We start from the raw sequence: 20,496 nt of genomic DNA on the forward strand, positions 1-20,496 counted from the left end.
TCAGCTTATAGCAAGTCATAGAATGAGTTAACTCTCTCACGGAAAAAGCCTTTTGCTCGAGCATATGATGATCCAGTTGGCTTTCTAACTGAAAGCTTATCTTGATGATGTTGAAGAAAATGGTCAAGACAAGCCCTTCCAGCAATTTCATTTCTGAAGTATGTTGCAATTCCATTCCTAACTGCAAGTTGGTAGGCCATTTTTCTAACATCCCTACTAGTAAAAGCATAAAATTTGGCCTTCATATACTGTAAGTAAACCACTAGTTCACTTTCTCGGGCTGCTGGTAGAGCTGGTTTTCTTCCAAGCTTTTTAGTTTCAACATCTGCCATCTGTGAGGTATTAGCCTCATACACATACTGGCGCAGAGTTGTTTTTGGGACAGCAAAATGTTTTGATGCTTGCTTTTTAACTCCCATTGTTTTTCCTATGACAGCAGACACTGCATCTCATGTTTTGTTTTTATCCCACACCTACCTTTTGGGGGTTCATTTAGGTGCCAGATTAGTCCTAGGCATCTGAAAACAGAAATAAAAACATTTTACGGACTGCTTATAATATGGACCCTAGGGTCCACATTACAAACACCAATGGGGGCCATATTACGGTCACTTACACCTTGTAAACTAGTGTAAACAGCTTAAAAATGCAATAATACCACACCTTTTCATCTATTTGAAACTGTTGCCAATACTTTCTAGGTTGTATGCATGGTGCTTACATCTAAATATTCACCAATAATGGTACGTTAATACAGTGAAATTCACATACCTCTCAAAGTTTTGAACAGGAGCTTGAAAAATATAACCTCACTGTCACTCAACCACTGTACTGACCTGCTTCCAGTGCTCAGTGATGGGACTAGTACACTAGTTCCATCTATCGCCACTAAAGTTCAGCTAAATGTTATTAAGATATTAAAGGGGGGGGGGGTGGGGGCATATTTGTTGTAGGGGCCATATTACCACCACTTCCTCTACATGGTAATGGAAAGCCGGCGAAACATTTGGATAAAGGTATATTTGCATTCGCATTGCTTGTAACAGCAAATCTGTTTGACAGGCTCATTGTCATTGTGAAAGAAAAACTAACAAGTAAAATGAAAAACATTCACCATAAGCACAAATCCAGTATTTTGATGAATAAGTACTCAATTAGGAAGGTAGGCAGAGTTTGGCAAGTACCAGCCACAAAATCACTTAAAGTTTGCCTTGTGGAAGAAAATATTATCCACTGTAATCCAAATTAGTGGGCACTGACTGTAAAGTAAGCATTCATAGATATTACTACACATGTATTGATTATAGCATTAAGTTAAATATGTGCAAGCATATACAAATGTTTGCCAAGTAGAGAGTACAGAAGAAAATCCGTTTGAAATTTCTGAATTACCAAATGTACTAGTTACAGTTACCAGATGTACTAGTTACAAATGTTGGAGGCATTTCTTTCATTAATGAGAGAGAAGAAAATTCTGAAGCCGGTCAGTTCCTGTGACACAGAGGTACTGGCAGAAATTGTTTCTGGTATGTCAGTTACTGAAGTTCAGCTGGCCAACAAAATAGTAACTTCATTGAAGGCTAGTGCAGGTGCTGTTCATGCCAGTAGCGGTATCTCTTTCATTAGCCCACAGAGGAGTCACAAGAGAAAACTTGCACCACAGAGGAGACTGTTTTCAGCAAAAAAAAAAAACAAATTCCTCAAGCTACATACCATGGCAGTTCCTGATACAGAAGAAACAAAGTTACTGAGAACACTTCTGGATGAAGGTTTATACCACATTAGCTAGTGTGTTGATCTCATATTCAGGAACATGATGGCTTTATTCCATGTCCTGCCATCCAGTTTTAGGTTTTCCATTATTTCCCTAAATCAATCAAGGCAAATGCCGGGGTGGTTCCTTTGAAAGGCCAAGGCCAATTTTCTTCCCCATCCTTGGAACCATCAGAGCTTACGCTCTGTCTCTGGCGACCTCACTGTTGACAGAATGTCAAATGTCTATATTCCTTCCTTCTTCAGCAGCCTCTGGTGTGGCAGTTCTGCTGACACGTGGGATCACCAGCTTGTGCCACCAGCCTAAAATGCTAGCATCGCTGGGTCAATCCCCTCCCAAGCCATGCTGGGCAGTGATGACTGTGATTGAGGCTCAGTGCACTGCTAGTGATGACCACACATTTGACGATCACCCCAAAATTACAACAGAGTGAGTTGCAAACATCAACTTGTAATATATATTTATTTTTGATCTAGCTAGATGAGTAACACTAGAACAACTGTTAAACAGATTAAATATTTTCAGATTCTAGCAAGGAATATACTAACATCTGATTGTTCACAATCAATTTTCCTGATAATGTAACTCATTTACCAAAAATTAAATTTCGTAAATAAATAATAAGTTCAGTGTCAGTATAAACACATGCAGTTGGAATTAGGAATGAGTGGATGAGTAATTCTGAATGTAGCAATATCATTCAACTGAAAGCCTTTTTGGTCCCACTTTGCAGTATAATTTTACTTTTTTTTAAATCCCCCTATTTCAAAAGTTATCTGTAACCAAATAACTCATATTCCGGAATGTTCTGTTTTTAACTGGTCATTATTTCCTAAATTTAAGCACATGGTTTTGTAGTTCTAATTTATCAGGGAACAAAAATGCCTATTTGTATTTGGAAACAGGTAATAATTTCAAACTTGTCATTAATGCTAGTAACACCCTGACACAGACGCTAACAGAGCAGATACCGAGTCTGTTTGCCTGCTGGCTGCAGATGTTGATTGATTGTCTGAATGAGGAGAGGGACCAAACAGTGACATCATTAGTTCCAAGATCCAAAGTGGCAGAGACTGTGGGAGCAGCAAACCAACAGCACAATCTAGTCGATGGCAAAGCAAAACATCCAAATGAAGATGCAGACGGAACACTTGGGTGGCAGGAAGAGTAAAGAACTGGAGGGAGGAAGGGGAAGATCATAAGACACTCCAATGGTACTATGTGTGACATGGTGCTGGAATCACTGCTAACCCACCCCAGTTCCCACTTCATACCATGACTGCGACACAATGGGGACAACACCAGGGGGAGATGACACAAGAAGAGGGGGTGGGGACGAAACAGCACAAAATACAAAACAAAATGGAGAGGAAAACCTGACCAGCATGAAAGCAATGATGAAAGCCTTCCAAACTGTGGGCCTCCAATTATGGAAGAGAATTCAGGTACTTAAATCTAGGGGGCAAACCACTTTTATGATGAAAACCAAAGACATATGTAACTATGTAAGGTTGTCTGGTCCATCTGTGACAATGGAAGAGCGTATTTAGTGCAGAAGGCCAAATGATAGGGGAGTCTAGTAAAATATGGTTGACAGTGAGGGGTGTGGGAACAAATCATTATGGAGTAAGAGGCTACGATTCAACCTTATATGACCAATATGCAGATAGCAGAGGATGGTAGATCCCCAGTGGGCCATGCGGTGAGAGTCCCCTTCTCGCAAGAAGTTTATTAGGCAGGGGGTTGGCCTCCAAGATTGAGCTCAAGGCTGAGCAAATAGGAATTTGACATGAAGCTGCAAACCCAGCACCAGAGAGGTCACAGAAAGGGGCTACACCTCCAACCACAGGATGAGCAGCTCATTACCTGGGATACCCATATGAGGGGGAACCCAAAGAAAGTCAACTGAACAATCAGCATGGTCAAGATCGGTGAGGTGGTCTTAGATGTCATAGACCAAGAATAGGGAGAGAAAACCACTGTTTGATAGCCTCAAGGGCACTTACCAAGTCTGCACACAACATGGGTGTGAGAGGACTGTTTAGTATAGTATAGAGCCTGGTAAATGGTCATTAGCTATGCAGTACACATGCAATGTGTGGCAGGTCAGAGATGGTGTTACTTGCCAGCAGAAGGCACGAAGGCACATCCCTTGTCATTAGCAGATTTAGAGCCTAGAGCCATTGCATTAAAACAACAGCAGCCTGAAACTCCCATAAAAGCTGGCAGAACAAACAATGAAACACAGAGCCCCAGGAGAGATCCATCTGAATCCAGGATCAAGGAACTAACCAAGGGGGAGGAGGTGTTTGGAGAGAATGGGGGACAGGACAAAGAGGGAAGATAAAAATCATGGCAAAGAGCAGCAAGATGTAGCCCAACTGTTAAACTCACCTGAAGGGTGGGCAGAAGGTGGGTAATGTCCTGCAGCTGCTAAAATATAAAATAGGAGGGTTGTGTGGGGAAAGAGAAGATGGTGATTGCATAGGAAACAAGAAGCATAGACTGTTGAACCAAAAGGGCCGTGAGTGGGGGACAACCCCAGCTTCAACCAGGAAACAATAGGGCTAGTGCAAAAGTCACTGCTGATGATCAGGCAGATACCACAATGGTGGACCTGATCCAAGAGGATCGGAGCGGAAGGAGCAGCTGAGCCATAAATTTGGCAACCATGGACCAGAGGGGTCAAAACTAAGGCCCAACAAAGATGGTGAGGAGTGAAACAATCAGCACCCTCCAGAGGTGTGGCAAGGAAGTGGAGGACATTGAGTTTATGAACACAGCCAATCTCCAGAAGGCAAATATGGGGCGAGCAAGTAAATTTCTTGTCGATAAGAAGAGCCAAGAAATGGAACTGGGGGACCACAATCAGATATTGGGTCTCGAGATAGAGCTCCAGCTGGTATCAAACACAATATGGTGACAGAAATGTACCACCCACAATTTAAGAGGAGAAAACTGAAAACTGTGTGAGTAGGTCCATGCAGAAGCATTCCACATGGCACCCTGGAACTGTCACTTCACAAAGGCCACCAAGTGTTAAATAACTCAGACACAGAAGTCATCCACATGCAGAGCAGGGGTGACAGTTTGACGGAGCTTACAAGTCCTTTAACAGTGATGAGGAAAAGGATACTTAACACTGAACCCTATGGAATGCCATCCTCCTGGGCAATGGAGTGTCCTCATCCCAGGACTTATGTTCCTTCTTCTCTTTGATAACTAGAGGAGGACAGAGGCCAGAGAGGCAAGGGGATGGGGAGAGGGGGAGATGCAGAGAGAGAGAGAGAGACTTCTGCTAGTTATATAAAGAGAGACCAGGCAACCTCGGGGATGCTAGAGCTGACGGTTCCACAGCCGATGTGTACCAGCAGACTCATGGACTGACAAGAGGCCCTGTCACCAGCAGACACTAGAGAAGAGGCACTTCTCCGCCGGATGAAGGGAGCAAGCTGTAAGTTCAGGGGAGAGGGAGAGAAGAGTGAGGCATCACTAGGCTAAGGGGGAGGAGGGGGAAAGGATGTGACAGAGTCAATGGTAGATGTCGTAGACACAAGGCTAAGCTGATCGTATTTCTGAAGAGCCTCAGCATATGATAAATGGTCACTGGACTTATACCTCAGTATCTTCTATCCTTCTTATAATCCGGGCAATCCAGTGAGCATGGTGAGTGACAGTTATGACAATGAATACACATGGGCAGTAAAACAAAATCACTCCTGTTATGGACTGGGCATCCTCATTCATTGCATACAGGGTCTGCTCTACAGCATTAATACATGTGTACTAATCCTAAACACCAAAAACACTTCAGCAGTGGCAGGACATACATCACAGTGATAAGCCATAATCTTGACCTTGTCTGTGGGGGTATCCCCTTCAAAGACCAGAATAAAGTTGTCATTATCAATGTGGTTGTCCTTAGGGCCTTGCCATTCCAGACTGGCCCACACTTCACCAGTTTGGAAGATGAGGTCTCTATGAAAAATGACACCCTGAAGCATATTCAAAGGCTAGTGAGGAGTAATGGACATCAGAATGTTGTGAAGATGATCACAGGCACAAAGGGCCACAGACTGTTCAGTAGCAGAAAATCTGATCAATAGCGAAACCTGATCACATCTGCCTCAGAGTGTCCTCTTTGCCAAACTTGTCTTTGATAGTTTCTACCAAAAATAATGGGTTCATGGTGGGAAGGTGTCCTTGTCAGTCTTGATGCAGACCAGGTAATGGGGAAAAGATTTCACCCCAAGCCAGCGAGTCTCCCTCCTCCCATGAGGGGATATCCAAGGAGGGGAAAGTTGTAGGTTGAAAAGGGGTATCACGAAAAGTCATTCCTGACTAAAGTGGCAGCCATAGAATGGCCCGTTTTCTAAAGTCTGATGCATTTGATACACAAAGTGTTCACCCTAATAGCACCGAAACCAATCAGGGGCTCTCCCCTTGTGTACTACTCAGCCACACCAAGGGCCACCTGGCATAGGGGCTGTTGCTTGGAGTTCCAATGCTCCAGAATGACAAGCCACTACTCCTAGGCATACACAGGGAGGTAGCAGCTCATGTATCAAAACTGTCATCCCTGTGTTTTCAGAGGACTCCATCAAAAGAGTACATAACACCCCAAGCACATGAAATGGCTACCGTGCTAGCCTGAACCCTGAAGCATATTCAAAGGCTAGTGAGGAGTAATGGACATCAGAATGTTGTGAAGATGATCACAGGCACAAAGGGCCACAGACTGTTCAGTAGCAGAAAATCTGATCAATAGCGAAACCTGATCACATCTGTCTCAGAGTGTCCTCTTTGCCAAACTTGTCTTTGATAGTTTCTACCAAAAATAATGGGTTCATGGTGGGAAGGTGTCCTTGTCAGTCTTGATGCAGACCAGGTAATGGGGAAAAGATTTCACCCCAAGCCAGCGAGTCTCCCTCCTCCCATGAGGGGATATCCAAGGAGGGGAAAGTTGTAGGTTGAAAAGGGGTATCACGAAAAGTCATTCCTGACTAAAGTGGCAGCCATAGAATGGCCCGTTTTCTAAAGTCTGATGCATTTGATACACAAAGTGTTCACCCTAATAGCACCGAAACCAATCAGGGGCTCTCCCCTTGTGTACTACTCAGCCACACCAAGGGCCACCTGGCATAGGGGCTGTTGCTTGGAGTTCCAATGCTCCAGAATGACAAGCCACTACTCCTAGGCATACACAGGGAGGTAGCAGCTCATGTATCAAAACTGTCATCCCTGTGTTTTCAGAGGACTCCATCAAAAGAGTACATAACACCCCAAGCACATGAAATGGCTACCGTGCTAGCTGTATAGCCCAAAAAGGACAATGGCTTCAGGTAAAAAATGGAAGAGGTGGTAAAGCCACATGCCAAAGACTTCACGTATGGTGTTGTTCCCCAGCTGGCTCACACCATGGAGACAAAATTTAGAGGAGTTAAATCCTCAAAGAGGGACCAAAAACTCCAAAAAGGAAAGTGTAAAGCAAGAAGAATAATACTGTAAGGGATAGAAAAAAAAAGATAGCCAGGCCAATGTAAGCAAGGAAACAGAGATGTAAAGAAGGGGAAGAGGGGAAGGATTGAGGACAGGGATGGACGAGCACGGTAAAGTTAATGCAGATAGGATCCAATTACTAGAAGCCTCATGTGCTCCATGCACAAACTCACAAAATAATTGTGACCCCCTTCCACTGGGGAGTGGGGAGGGGTATGGAGGGATGGAGCAGATATAGAAACATGATTCCATGATGTCAAAGATAAACAAATCTTCATATCTGAGTATTACTGGATTTGCTCCAAATACCCACTGGCCAACACACAAACCTGTGGTACTGAGTTCAGACTGGCCATCGTGACAACTCTATTTCTCATGCACCACCATCCAGTGAAGTAGACAACACTACCCAGGGCTGTTGACACCATTACAGTCGCATGCTGTATTGCCATGCTAGGTGCCACGACAATGCACCATAGCGCAAACAACTACACTCTGCTTACTCTAGAGCCCTGCAAATTAATATTAAACTGACTGAGCATATACTAATTCAGAGATGACTCACAATGCATTTCAATAATGTGCATAACAGAGAATCAGTTTCATACCTAGCATGAAATGAAATGACAGTATGGCATTTCTGGCCAGGAGATGGTATGCAGGAGCAATCGGCCACCTACTGCAAGTCTACATCAGTTGATACTACTTTTTTTTGCATCTAAAAAAAAGGTAAAATGGTGATAAGTGCAACACAACACCCAACCTCTAAGAGGATAAATTCTCCAAATCACCAGGAATTGCACCTGGGCCCCTGCATAGCTGTTGGTCTCTCTAACCAACAGCCACAGGGTTGTACATAGCTAGCCTCCAACACTCTCATTCACGTCAGGCCCTGTGAGTAAACATTAAATCAGAATACAGACATTGTGTATCGGAACAGGAAAGCAACATTGAGCATATATGAATATAGGGATGACTCACAAGGCATTTCAGTATTGTGCATAACACATAATTAATCTCATACCTGGTGTGCTGTGTGGAAGCTTCTGCTACCTTTGTATGCCAAAAGCTTGCCCTTCACACTCAGTGACAGTCATCTTAAGTAAACAAACATTAAAACTGACAGGAAGACAAGATGTCTGGTGAGTGAGACCACAGGTGTTTTCTTTGTGGTGTCACTGCCAGACACCACACTTGCTACGTGGTAGCCTTTGAATTGGCTGCGGTCTGTTAGTATACATTGGACCCGCATGTCGCCACTATCAGTGATTGCAGACCAAGTGATGCCACACGGCAGGTCTAGTCTCGAGACACTCCTAGCACTCGCCGCAGTTGTACAGCCGACTTTGCTACCGATGGTTCACTGACTACAGAGGCTCTCATTTGCAGAGACGACAGTGTAGCATAGCCTTCAGCTATGTCATTTGCTACAACCTAGCAAGGTGCCATATTCAGTTACTATTGATATTGATATTGTGAATCATGTACCGTCAAGTGCGACTTTCATCATTAATGGATTAAAGTTAAGTATCAAACTAATTACATCCGCTTTCTGAATTCTAATTCCTTGTCATGTTCCAGAGCTCACGTCAGTATAGTTCTTCCCTCCCCATGCCAGCCTGTGTGAGCTAAAACACTTGCATTTCAGCCTCCTCTAGTAACACGGTGTTGGCTCTGCTGCCAACACTACATTCTTCATCCACTAAAAGAACTTATTTGAGAGGAAATAGTGTCAAATTTAAATTTCCTCTGTTTTGTATATTTGCTGTAGTGTCCTTTCTTGTCACACAACTGAATATTTGTATCCCCATAGAGCTTATTCTTGAAAAAAACTTCATGTAATCTGAAGTCCCGATAATTGCGACATAATGTGAAATTTTGCGTGCCAAAAAACAAAAAATTCTATTCAAGTTTTCTTGATAGTGCAAAATCCATTTAAGAAAGACAGCTACTAGTTTCATCAGTGTCTAATGTCACAATAAAAGTATAATTAAAAGTTTTTAAATTGTATTTAACTAACATATTTCATATTGTTTACTAGTTGGAGGTGATCTAGGCATAAATTTTTGGAGTTATAAACATTTAAAACCTGACCAAACACTAAAGTAAATTCTCTAAAAGTAAAGTAATTACTAATACATTCTTCTGTCATTGCATCTCTAAATCAGTACAAAAACAACAACAATGGCTCGTAAGACCTTCATGTTGTTTTTGTTTACATATAGCCAATCTCGTGTCCTTGACAAATTTAAAACTTAATTATTCTTTCGAAACTGACCATGAGTGAGAAATGTGGAAGCTGTTATAGCGTTGTGAGTAGAGGGATTTGTTGCTAATCTTGTAGGAAATATGTTCACTGGGGGAGGGTGTTGGGGGAGATGCAGTGGGGAGAATGTTGGGAGAACAGAAGAGGCTCTCTCCTGGAACTGCATAGTATGCATAGGAACATTTTGATTGGGGTACAGGAAAGGAAAATCTGTGCCCTTCAGGCACAGTTGATGGAAGCAAGGAAGGGACTGATAGGGAGGAGGAGGGTGGTTGCGAACTGGCAGCTTGTAGGAGGATAGGAAGAAAGAGAACATGATCTGATAGTTTTGTCATCAACCCCAAAAACATTTGTCTACCACTGCCAGAGCCTCTGGCAGAAAGAGGAGCAAGAAATATGCAGCACACTTCAACTGAGGCCAAGAAGCTTAGAAATATACAAAATGTTAGGAAGAAGAAAGTGCTGCTGCTAGGTAGTAGCCATGGGTGAGCTGTAGGCCCCGAGTTACAGGAAAGTTTAGGGGTAGCATACCAGGCAACCAGTATCTTCCAGCCAAATGCAGGGTTAAGTCATGCAATAGAGGACTTAGGGTCTTTATGTAAGGACTTTACAAAAGAAGACCATGTAGTGATAGTGGGTGGGGCGGGAAACAGTTTGGACAGGGATGGGGCATATGACATAGGTGGTGACCTGGGCAAAATAGCTTCCCTGACTCGTGGCACCAACGTACACTTTGTTGAGCTGTTCCGGTGTCACCACTGGCCACACCTTGATGGAGATGTGAGGCGAATCAATGTGGGGTTGGGGATTGCTCTGAGAGTAGCCAACTTTGCTCACATTTCTCTGGTGCCCGTCGGGACTATCGACAGATGGGGTTTCACTAGGCGTGGCCTATACCTAAACAGGACTGGCAAGGGAAGATTGGTACAGCTGATTTGTGAAAGTATAGGGGGTGGATCTCGAGCCACACATGGTCAAATACCTGTTGTCATCAGTATGAGAAGTAGGTCTTTTTTAGGATAAATCCAGACAACAGGTTCCCCTGCTTAAAGAGTATCTCCAGCAGTTTGAATTAACAGGGCTTGATATCACCAAGATATTAATAATTTTGTGTGTGTGGACACTGTTTTTCAATAAATTAATAGAATTTCTAAATAAAGTCTCAAGTACAAAGCTCAGCATAATTCTGTGTGGGGACATTAAAATCAACACAAATATCATAAATGAATCCAGCAGCACCCTCATAAATATACTTCAAAGTTTTGGCCTGTCCCTATTAATCAATAGTGCAACAAGGGTTACTACTACAATGACTTCGTCAGTAATTGACCATGTGGCCACAAATATAGACAGGGAAAAATGTGATGTAGCTGTAAAAGATCTTGGATTATCAGACCATCTCTGTGAAATAACAACAGTAAAATGAGACATCAAATAATTCCCTAAACTACAAGCCTACAAACGACATGCATCAGAAATGAAAATAAAAGTTTTCAAAGGAACTAGCAAAACAATGCTGGGATGAAGTGTATAAGGAAACCAATGTGAATAAGAATCCACATTATTTAAATTGAACTTTGAAAAGGCATTTCCAAAAGTATGCCTGTCTGTATCAACGTCACACAAAAGTAGATGGATAACAGCAAGTATTAAGAAGTCCTCCCAAACACTTAAATACCTCACTTCCATGAGAAAGAGTCACAATGATCCAGAATTCTTAAATTTCTATCATAGATACAAAAAGATCTATAGGAAGGTGCTGATAGCTGCAAAAAAGTCATTTAATGGCACAGTAATAGATAATGCAGGGAATAAAAGCAAAGCAGTCTGGGATGTTATAAAAATGGGAACGGGGAGAGGTAAAGAAACACAGAATAACATACTGCTAAGGGAGGGGGATAAGGTAATAAATAAGCCACAACACTTATCAAACTATGTAAATGAGCATTTTTCACGTATGGCAGGGAAGTTACAACAAAAATTCCCCAAAACAAATAAAACTCCTGTAAATAATGTTGCACTAAATACAATGATGTTACTTCAAATACAGATAATGAAGCCAGTAAAACTGTTCAAAAACTAAAAAATAAAAAGTCAGTAGGCTTAGATGAAGTACCAATGTGTGTACTAAAACAATGCATAGAGGTTATACAAGGTCCCTTAACACACATAATAAATGTATCCTTTACATCAGGGACATTTCCAGAGCAGTTAAAACAGGCAAGAGTTGTGCCTTTGGTTAAGAAAGGTAATGCAGAAGACGCAGAAAATTACCAGCCTATTTTCCTGCTGTCACCATTTTCAAAAATAATAGAAGCAATTATGAAAGACAGATTAATGAATTACCTGAATAAATACAATCTTTTTAAGCGAATCACAGTTTCGTTTCTGAAGTGGAAAAAATACAGACTCAGCTGTGGTAGAATGCACAAAAGTTGTACTTGATGCTCTTGATAAAGAAGAGTCTGTCAGAGGGTTCCTTTATGATCTTTCTAAGTCATTTGATACAGTCGACCACAAGATTCTATCAAATAAATTAGAAGCATTAGGAATAAGAGTGGTAGCTAAGGACTGGTTTTGATCATACCTAGCAGTTAGGGTACAAAGAGTAGTGATAACATATACTTCAAATAGATCTAAACATTTAGTAAAACACTTATCAGAACAAACCTAACAACATCACACACATCCATACCCGAGGCAGGATTCAAATCTGCGACCGTAGCAGTCGTGTGGTTCCGGACTGAAGTGCCTAGAACCGTTCGGCCACGGCAGCCGGCCAAAAATACATTAATATGGGGTTTCTGCAAGGTAGCAAATTAGGACCAATACTATTTCTGATATACATCAATGACTTTCCCAGTAGTGTTACTCATAGTGAAAAAATTCTCTTCACTGATGACAGCAATATTATAGTCACTGAAAAAACAAGAGAACTCCTCTCAGAGAAAGCAAATGAAACTCTCAAGGAAGTTTACAATTGGTCAATAAGCAATAAAGTGACATTTAACATTATGAAAATTAATGCCATGAATTTCAGCTTGAAGAGGGAAAATGACAATGTTAAATTAAATGTAGATTTCACCTTTATAGACTGTGTAACAAATGCAAAATTTCTAGGAATGAATACTGATTCTCAGTTGAAGTGATGAGAACACACAAAGATACTTGCAAACAGAATGTCATCAGCATGTTATGTCCTTAGAATCCCATCATCAGTGTATAACATGCAGTATTCTAGTTACATACTATTCTTATGTACGCTCAGTTATTAGCTATGGCATTCTGTTTTGAGGAAAAAATGCACAAAATACAAACACAATTTTTGAACTTCAGAAAAGAGCCATAAGAATGATAACTGAAAAGAGTAGTTGAGCTCATTGTAAAGATCTGTTCTAAACACTGTGGATTCTAACTGCACCATATGAACACCTTTACCAGTCAGTTGTACATATCAAAAATAACATTGGTAATTACTGAACAAACCTTTCTGTCCATGACGATGGAACAAGAGCAGGACTCAAGTTGCATTTACCAAGAAAATATAAACATAAAATAGCATTCAATTAAACTGAAATCAAAATGCAGTCATTGTGATTTGGAACAGAAAAGTGACACTGAGTATATTTGAATTCATAGATGTATCACAAGGCATTTCAGTTTTGTGCATAACACAGAATTAATCTCATACCTAGTGGGCTGTGTGGAAGCTCTTGCTGCCAGGGTATGCCAAAAGCTTGCCTCTCGCACTCAGTGATAAGCCCTGTAAGTAAACAAGTAAACATTAAATCAGAATTCCTTCATTGTATTTTGGAACAGGAAAGTAACATTCGGGATAAATTAATATAGGGATGGCTCACATGGCATTTCAGAACTATGCATAACACAGAACTAATAGCATACCTGATGTGTTCTGAGGAAACAGTAGCACCACGGAATGCTAAAATCTTGCCCTCACACTCAGTGACAGGCCCTCTAAGTAATTAGGTAAACATTACATCTACTAAATCTACATGGATACTCTGCAATTCACACGTAAGTGCCTGGCAGAGGGTTCACAAACCATTTTCATACTACTCCTCTACCATTCCACTCTCAAACGGTGCATGGGAAAAAGGAGTACCTAAATCTTTCTGTTTGAGCCCTGATTTCTCTTATGATGATCATTTCTCTATACGTAGGTGGTGTCAACAAAATATTTTTGCATTCGGAAGAGAAGGTTTGTGGTTGAAATTTTGTAAATAGATCTCATGCAAAGAAAACCACCTTTGTTTCCGTGATTGCCACCCCAACTCGCATATCATATCAGTGACAATCTCACCCTTATTATGCAATAACACGAAACGAGCTGCCCCTCTTTGTACTTTTTCGATGTCCTCCATCAATCCTACCTGGTAAGGATCCTACACAGTGTAGCAATATTCCAGCATAGGACGAACAAGTGTAATGTATGCCGTCTCTTTAATGGGTTTGTTGCATCTTCTAAGTGTTCTGCCAACAAAGTGCAGTCTTTGTTTCACCTTCCCCACAATATTATCTATAGGGTCTTTCCAATTTAAGTTGCCCATAATTGTAATTCCAAGGTATTTAGTCGAATTGACAGCCCCTAGATTTGTACAATTTATTGTATACCTGAAATTTATTGGATTTCTTTTAGTACCCATGTGGATGACCTTGCACTTTTCTTTGTTTAGTGCCAATTGCCACTTTTTGCACAATATCACGATCCAGTCACACAACTGAGATGATACTCCATATGCACACAATTTGATTAATAGTCACTTGTGAGGAATGGTATCAAAAGCCTTCTGGAAATCTAGGAATATGGAATTGATCTAAGATCACACTCATTACTTCATGGGAATAAAGAGCTAGCTGTGTTGCACAAGAACAATATTTTCTGAATCCGTGTTGGTTATGTATCAATAAGTCATTTTCTTCAAGGTGATTCATAATGTTAGAGTACAGTGTATGCTCCAAAATCCTATTGCTAATTGAGGTCAGTGATATGGGCCTGTAATTCAATGGGTTACACCTATTTCCTTCCTTGAATATTGGTGTGACCTGTGCTACTTACCAGTCTTTAGGAACAGATCTTAAGTCAAGTGAGCAGTTGTATATGATTGCTAAGAAAGGCGCTATTGTGTCTGCATATGCTGAAAGGAAACTGACTGGTATACCATCTGGACGAGAATACTTGCCTTTCTTAAGTGATTTGAGTTGTTTTGCAACACCTAAAATATCTACTTCTATGTCACTCATGCTAACAGCTGCTCTGTTTTAAAATTCTGGAATATTTACTTTGTGTTCTTTCATGAAGGAATGACAGAAAACTGTATTTAGTAACTCCACTTTAGTGGCACCATCATTGGTAACATTTCCATTGCTATCACACTGTGACAGTATTGTCTGTTTTTTTTGCCACTGGTGTACTTCACATACGACCAGAATCTCTTTGGGTTTGCTACCATATTTTGAGACAATTTTTCATTGTGGTAACTATTAAAAGCATCTCACAATGACATCCACACTAAAGTTTGAGCTTCTGTGAACCTTAGCCAGTCTTGGGGATTTTGCATTCTTCTGAATGTGGCATGCTTTATTCATTGCATCTGCAACAGTGATTAGACATGTTTTGTCTACCACGGTGGATCAGTCCCATCTCTTATTAACTTATGTGGTATGAATCTATATATTGCTGTCGATACTGTATCTTTGAATTTGAGCCATATCTGGTCTACCCTTACATAATTAGCTTGGAAGGAATGGAGACCCTTTCTTAGAAAGGCATCAAGTGATTTTATTTAATCAGAATGTGACCATTGTCCATATGAACACAAAAGTAACAATGAGCATATTTGGATTTATAGATGTCTCACAAGGTATTACACAATTCTGCATATCACAGAATTAATCTCATACCTGGTGTGGTGTGTGGATGCTCTTACTGGCATTGTATGCCAAAAGCTTACCTCCTTACACTCAGTGACAGGCCCTTTAAGTAAACAATAAAACATGAAATCAGAGTGCAGCCATTGTGTGTTCGATCAGAAAAGTGACGTTGAGCGTATTTTAATTTATAGAGGTCTCACAAGACATTTCAGTATTGTGTGTAACACAGAATTAATCTCATACCTGGACTACTGCCATGGTAAGTCACAAACTCTTTCTTCAGATTCACTGACAGATGCTGTAAGTAAAGATTAAAACAGCATGCAGGCATACTGCATCAGAACAGAAAAGTAACTTTGAGCATATGTGAATTTAGGGATGGCTCTCAAGACATTTTAGTGTTGTACATAAGACAGATTTAATCTCATACCTGATGTGGTGTGTTGGAGCTGTTGCTGCCTTGGTTGACTCAAAGTTTGTTGCACACATGTACTGACACTTATAGGCTTTTAAATCATGTTCCATACATAGAACAGAAACATGGCACTGTGTATGTGTGAAATAAAAGATAAATTACATGCAGTGTGGTCCACTTCACAGAATTATATTCACATACCAGGTGATAAACGTTGCATATCTCACTGCCGTGTATGCCACTGAGTTTTTACCCAGTAATTCTATCAGTTCTGCTGGAACCTGCAATACTTAGAAAGCACCGGATTCTCCAAGCATTCACTCAAAATGCTGAGTTGCGATAGGCACAACAAAAAGATTCACACAATTACAGCTTTCAGCCAATGAGGCCTTTTTCAGCAGTAGATACACATACACACGCACACACACTCATGCAAATGCAACTTGCACACACGCCTGCAGTCTCAGAAAACTGAAACCACACTGTGAGCAGCAGCACCAGTGGCAACTGGGTGGTGGTAAGGAGGAGGGATATTATGGTGGGAGTGGCGGACAGTGAAGTGTTGCAGTTTAGACAGAGGACAGGAGAGAAGATGAAGAGGGTGGAGGGGGTAAGTACCGGAATGGAGAGAAATAAAAAGAGACTGTCAAACAGCTTTGCTGTTACAAGCAACATGAATGCAGGTATACCTTTATCCAAATGTTTTACCTGCTTTGCGTTACCATGTATGTATTTCAGTGTCTTATGTATTCTCTCCAGGTGCATGTCTGTGTTGATTCGGTTCGCATCCTATGACAATATACCCAACAAATCACATCTTTTTCATAATACATCTGGAAATAGTGACCAAATTCTGATGTCTCTGAATCGCTGTTGAGCTTCTGAAATGCTTTTATCAACAATTCCTGAAACACAGCAATGTCTCTTACCTGCGTTAACGTCTTAAGGAGTTTGTACACCTCATTTCTCTTGTCAAAATTTTGAATTTTGCTCTTAATATTGGTTCTCCAAGCTCTGTCGACATGCCAGGTACAGAAAAGTCTCATTTCAGGAGGTCCCATTGATTTGTTCCAAGCAATACTATACGATTCTGCCAGAACTGTTATGAATACTTTTGGGGAAATATGTTCAACCTGAAACTTGACACATTTGCAAAATATACTCAAAACATCAGAGTCATTCTTGTTAGATATGAGGAAAGCACACAGAAATCCTTGCCTCATATCACCCAGTACAAGTAATGTTGTAACTTCAAAATCGTAGCCATTTAGGCTATGAGTTCCATCAACACAAATACAATCACTTCCATATTTTGCTTATATGGCATTCATTATAAGTAACACAAAGTCTTCACTTCTCAGTGCAGGGTGTAGATCATTAATTGTTTCTTGAGGCTTATAGAACAATATACATGGATTATCACTTTGCTGCACTTCTTGCACCCAAGCTTCAACGCTGATCACGTCATTTGGATGTCTGACTGACTTTGAAGACAGGTTATATGCAGCTGCAATATTATGCAAATCCTGCATCATTGTAAGATGCACTTTCTCAAAATTTGAATTCTGCACTATTTCTTGAATTGTTTGGAGGACAGTAGGAAATGAGATTCATACAGCAATGTCTTCGGCTATCTTCATCCATTCTTTTTCTGTCAGATTCAGATGACTTAGGTCAAGATCGTGACCAACATGAGTGGACACAAAAGTAACATGGCATTTTCCTTAGATTTTAATGTCTGCAGGGCACTTTCCACCGATTTTGTTGCTCCCTGTCAATTTTAGATGTCTGCTCCCATCACCTTTGGAGAGAAACTGACCTGAGCAATGCCAGATATGACAACATTTGGTGCCATCATCGTAAGATTTAGTGCCACAGCTTTTAATGAATTTGGAATGTGTAGCACATTCCATTTCTCCTTTCCATTTTAAAAATTCTTCTTCACTGGAGAATTCTAGGGCTTCTGGTTTCACACATAAGGCATGTGCAGACTAGAAATGATCCATCCAGTACTTTCTAGAATCGGTTTCATAATCCACACATTGATTTTTATGCTGATGACCTGCAGTTATACGTAAGTGCAAGCCGAACAAATCTTCGCTCAGCCATCCAGAAAGTAAATGCTGACCTACTTGCCTTATCACAATGGATGCAGAACACTCCATTCATTACAGAAACATAAAAAGGTACTTCCTCTCAAACTTAAAAAGAAACTTTTGGAATCACTAATACTCCCCTTGTTGGTTATGGTGATCCTATTTTCTGAGGATTTTCATGTGAGAGCTCATGTCAGCTGGAACTGATGAAAAATGCTTCTGTGATACATTTGTGACTTACACTATTTCTACCATATCACTCCTATGGACAATTATCATGGCTATGTGCCGATAGACATAGAGATTATCATACACTGTGTTCGCTGCATCGTTCTTGTGGTCAAATGTGTGTGAATTTCTGAGGGATCAAACCTGTGAGGTCATCAGTCCTTAGACTTACACACTGCTTAAACTAACAATGCACACACACATGCCCAAGGGAGGACTCGAACCTCCAGTGGGAGGGGCCGTGCAATCCATGACCTGGCACCTCAAACTGTGTGGCCACTCCACGTGGCTTGCTGCATCATCTTCTCAATCATTGCACTCCTGCCTATTTATTGTCAAGTCTTACACTGCTGTCTGAACAGCACAGCAGAGATACTCATTCTCAATAAAATAAAATCTTCTCTGCATCACTACAGAGCACTGCCATTTTCTCTAAATCATTTTCTGTATGAGGAACCTGACTTTGTAACAATCTTCCTCAAAAGATTAGAGAAATAAAATCATTTCGAACTTCAGAAGAGAGCTAATGACTCACTTTCTATCACAACAGTGAAGTATCTCTTCTTGCAACTCACTCTTGTCAACCCTCCCTCCCCCTCTACTTTTCCCTCCTCTTGGCTACAGAGTTCTCTGTTGATATTACCTTCTTTCCTACAAGCCATTGTCACTTTTATTTCAACCCTGTCCTCCTTCATTATCCCTTCCACTTCTTCTAATACCAAGGAAGGCATCAAAAGCTCCAAACTAATCAATATCATACATAATGCCTCTGTTATTTTATTATTCTTATTACTATAACTTTATTATTACTTTTTTCCTTTATCAGACGTTCTGTCCGGTTAAAAATGGAAAGTGACATCTACCTTGATCAAGCGTGACTTCCTTTTAACTGTACGGTATATGTTATATTGCATTTAGGAACTTTCGGGTAATTGAACATGTATCAATAATTACGGATTTCTGTAGTTGTATATATAAGTTTGGTTGTAGCTGTATTGCATTGATGTACTGGTGGATATTGTGTGGTATGGCTCCTGTAGTTGATAGTATAATTGGTACAATGTCAACTTTATCCTGATGCTACATGTCCTTGACTTCCTCAGCCAGTTGGATGTATTTTTCAATTTTTTCTCCTGTATTCTTCTGTATATTTGTTGTATTGGGTATGGATGTTTCGATTAGTTGTGTTAATTTCTTCTTTTTATTGGTGAGTATGATGTCAGGTTTGTTATGTGGTGTTGTTTTATCTGTTATAATGGTTCTGTTCCAGTATAATAATAATAATAATTATTATTATTATTACTTTTTATTAATAATCCAAATTATTAGCATTTAGTTTGTTTTGTCTTAACTTATTATTATAACCCATTATTTTATCATCATTATTAACATTACTGTTATTATTAAAAGTTATTACTTTGATTAATAATGCAAATTCTTATTTTGATTAATAATGCAAATTATTATTATTGTGTTTTCTGTGTAATATTGTTTGTATGTGTTGTTCCTGGTCATACACAAGTTAGGGCCTTAAGCATCTAATCTAGTCGGGCTAAATAAGCCATAAATGAATAGCAATAAAATATATAAATTTGGGAATTTTGTTGCAGATACTTTAACAATTAACTGATAAAATTTGTCAAAGTGTCTTCATTCTGAATGTGGTCTGATTTTGTTATCTGCATGTCAACTGATGAGTGTTCATCAGAGTATCTCAAACTACCATCTAGCCTGAAAACCACCATGTGCACCCCGCAAGTACTTACCTAACTGAGTAGCTGCTCCCTTTGTGTAGTGTACCCTGACCTGTCAAGGAGAGTCCTACAATTATCCACCCAATAATGCAGGTCCAGCCAAGACTGTCAGACTCAACAAAGCCTCTGGCCGAGATTGTCCACTCGGCTCCAGACCGTAGGACCCCAGTCAACTCTGGAAACTATACTGCACATCATGAGCTGTGCTTGCACTCCATATGTGAGCCTAGCAGCCTCCACCACCTACACCAGTCATCTGTACGAACTGAGGATGACCTCGGAACCCTCGCAAAAGGCATTGTCGGAACTGATGCCACTCCTCGCAGATGACTGCACCCTGCAAGCTCGATAGCCACAGGCAAAGCCGCCACATCTCGTATGAGGCTCCCTGACAGACATACCGAGTGCATATTGGCTATCTTTCTGGCTCTGAACAATATTCCCCTAAGGATCTCCCTATTGTGTCCAACACTAGCGGTCCCAATAACTAGTAAACCCCTCCCCCTGTGTGCTTGCTCAGATGCCGTTGAAGGAGTGACTCACAGATGAATGGGCGAGGCTGGACAGCCAGC

This window comes from Schistocerca serialis, unplaced genomic scaffold (assembly GCF_023864345.2).
Source record: "Schistocerca serialis cubense isolate TAMUIC-IGC-003099 unplaced genomic scaffold, iqSchSeri2.2 HiC_scaffold_1351, whole genome shotgun sequence".
Classification (NCBI taxonomy): Eukaryota; Metazoa; Arthropoda; class Insecta; order Orthoptera; family Acrididae; genus Schistocerca; species Schistocerca serialis.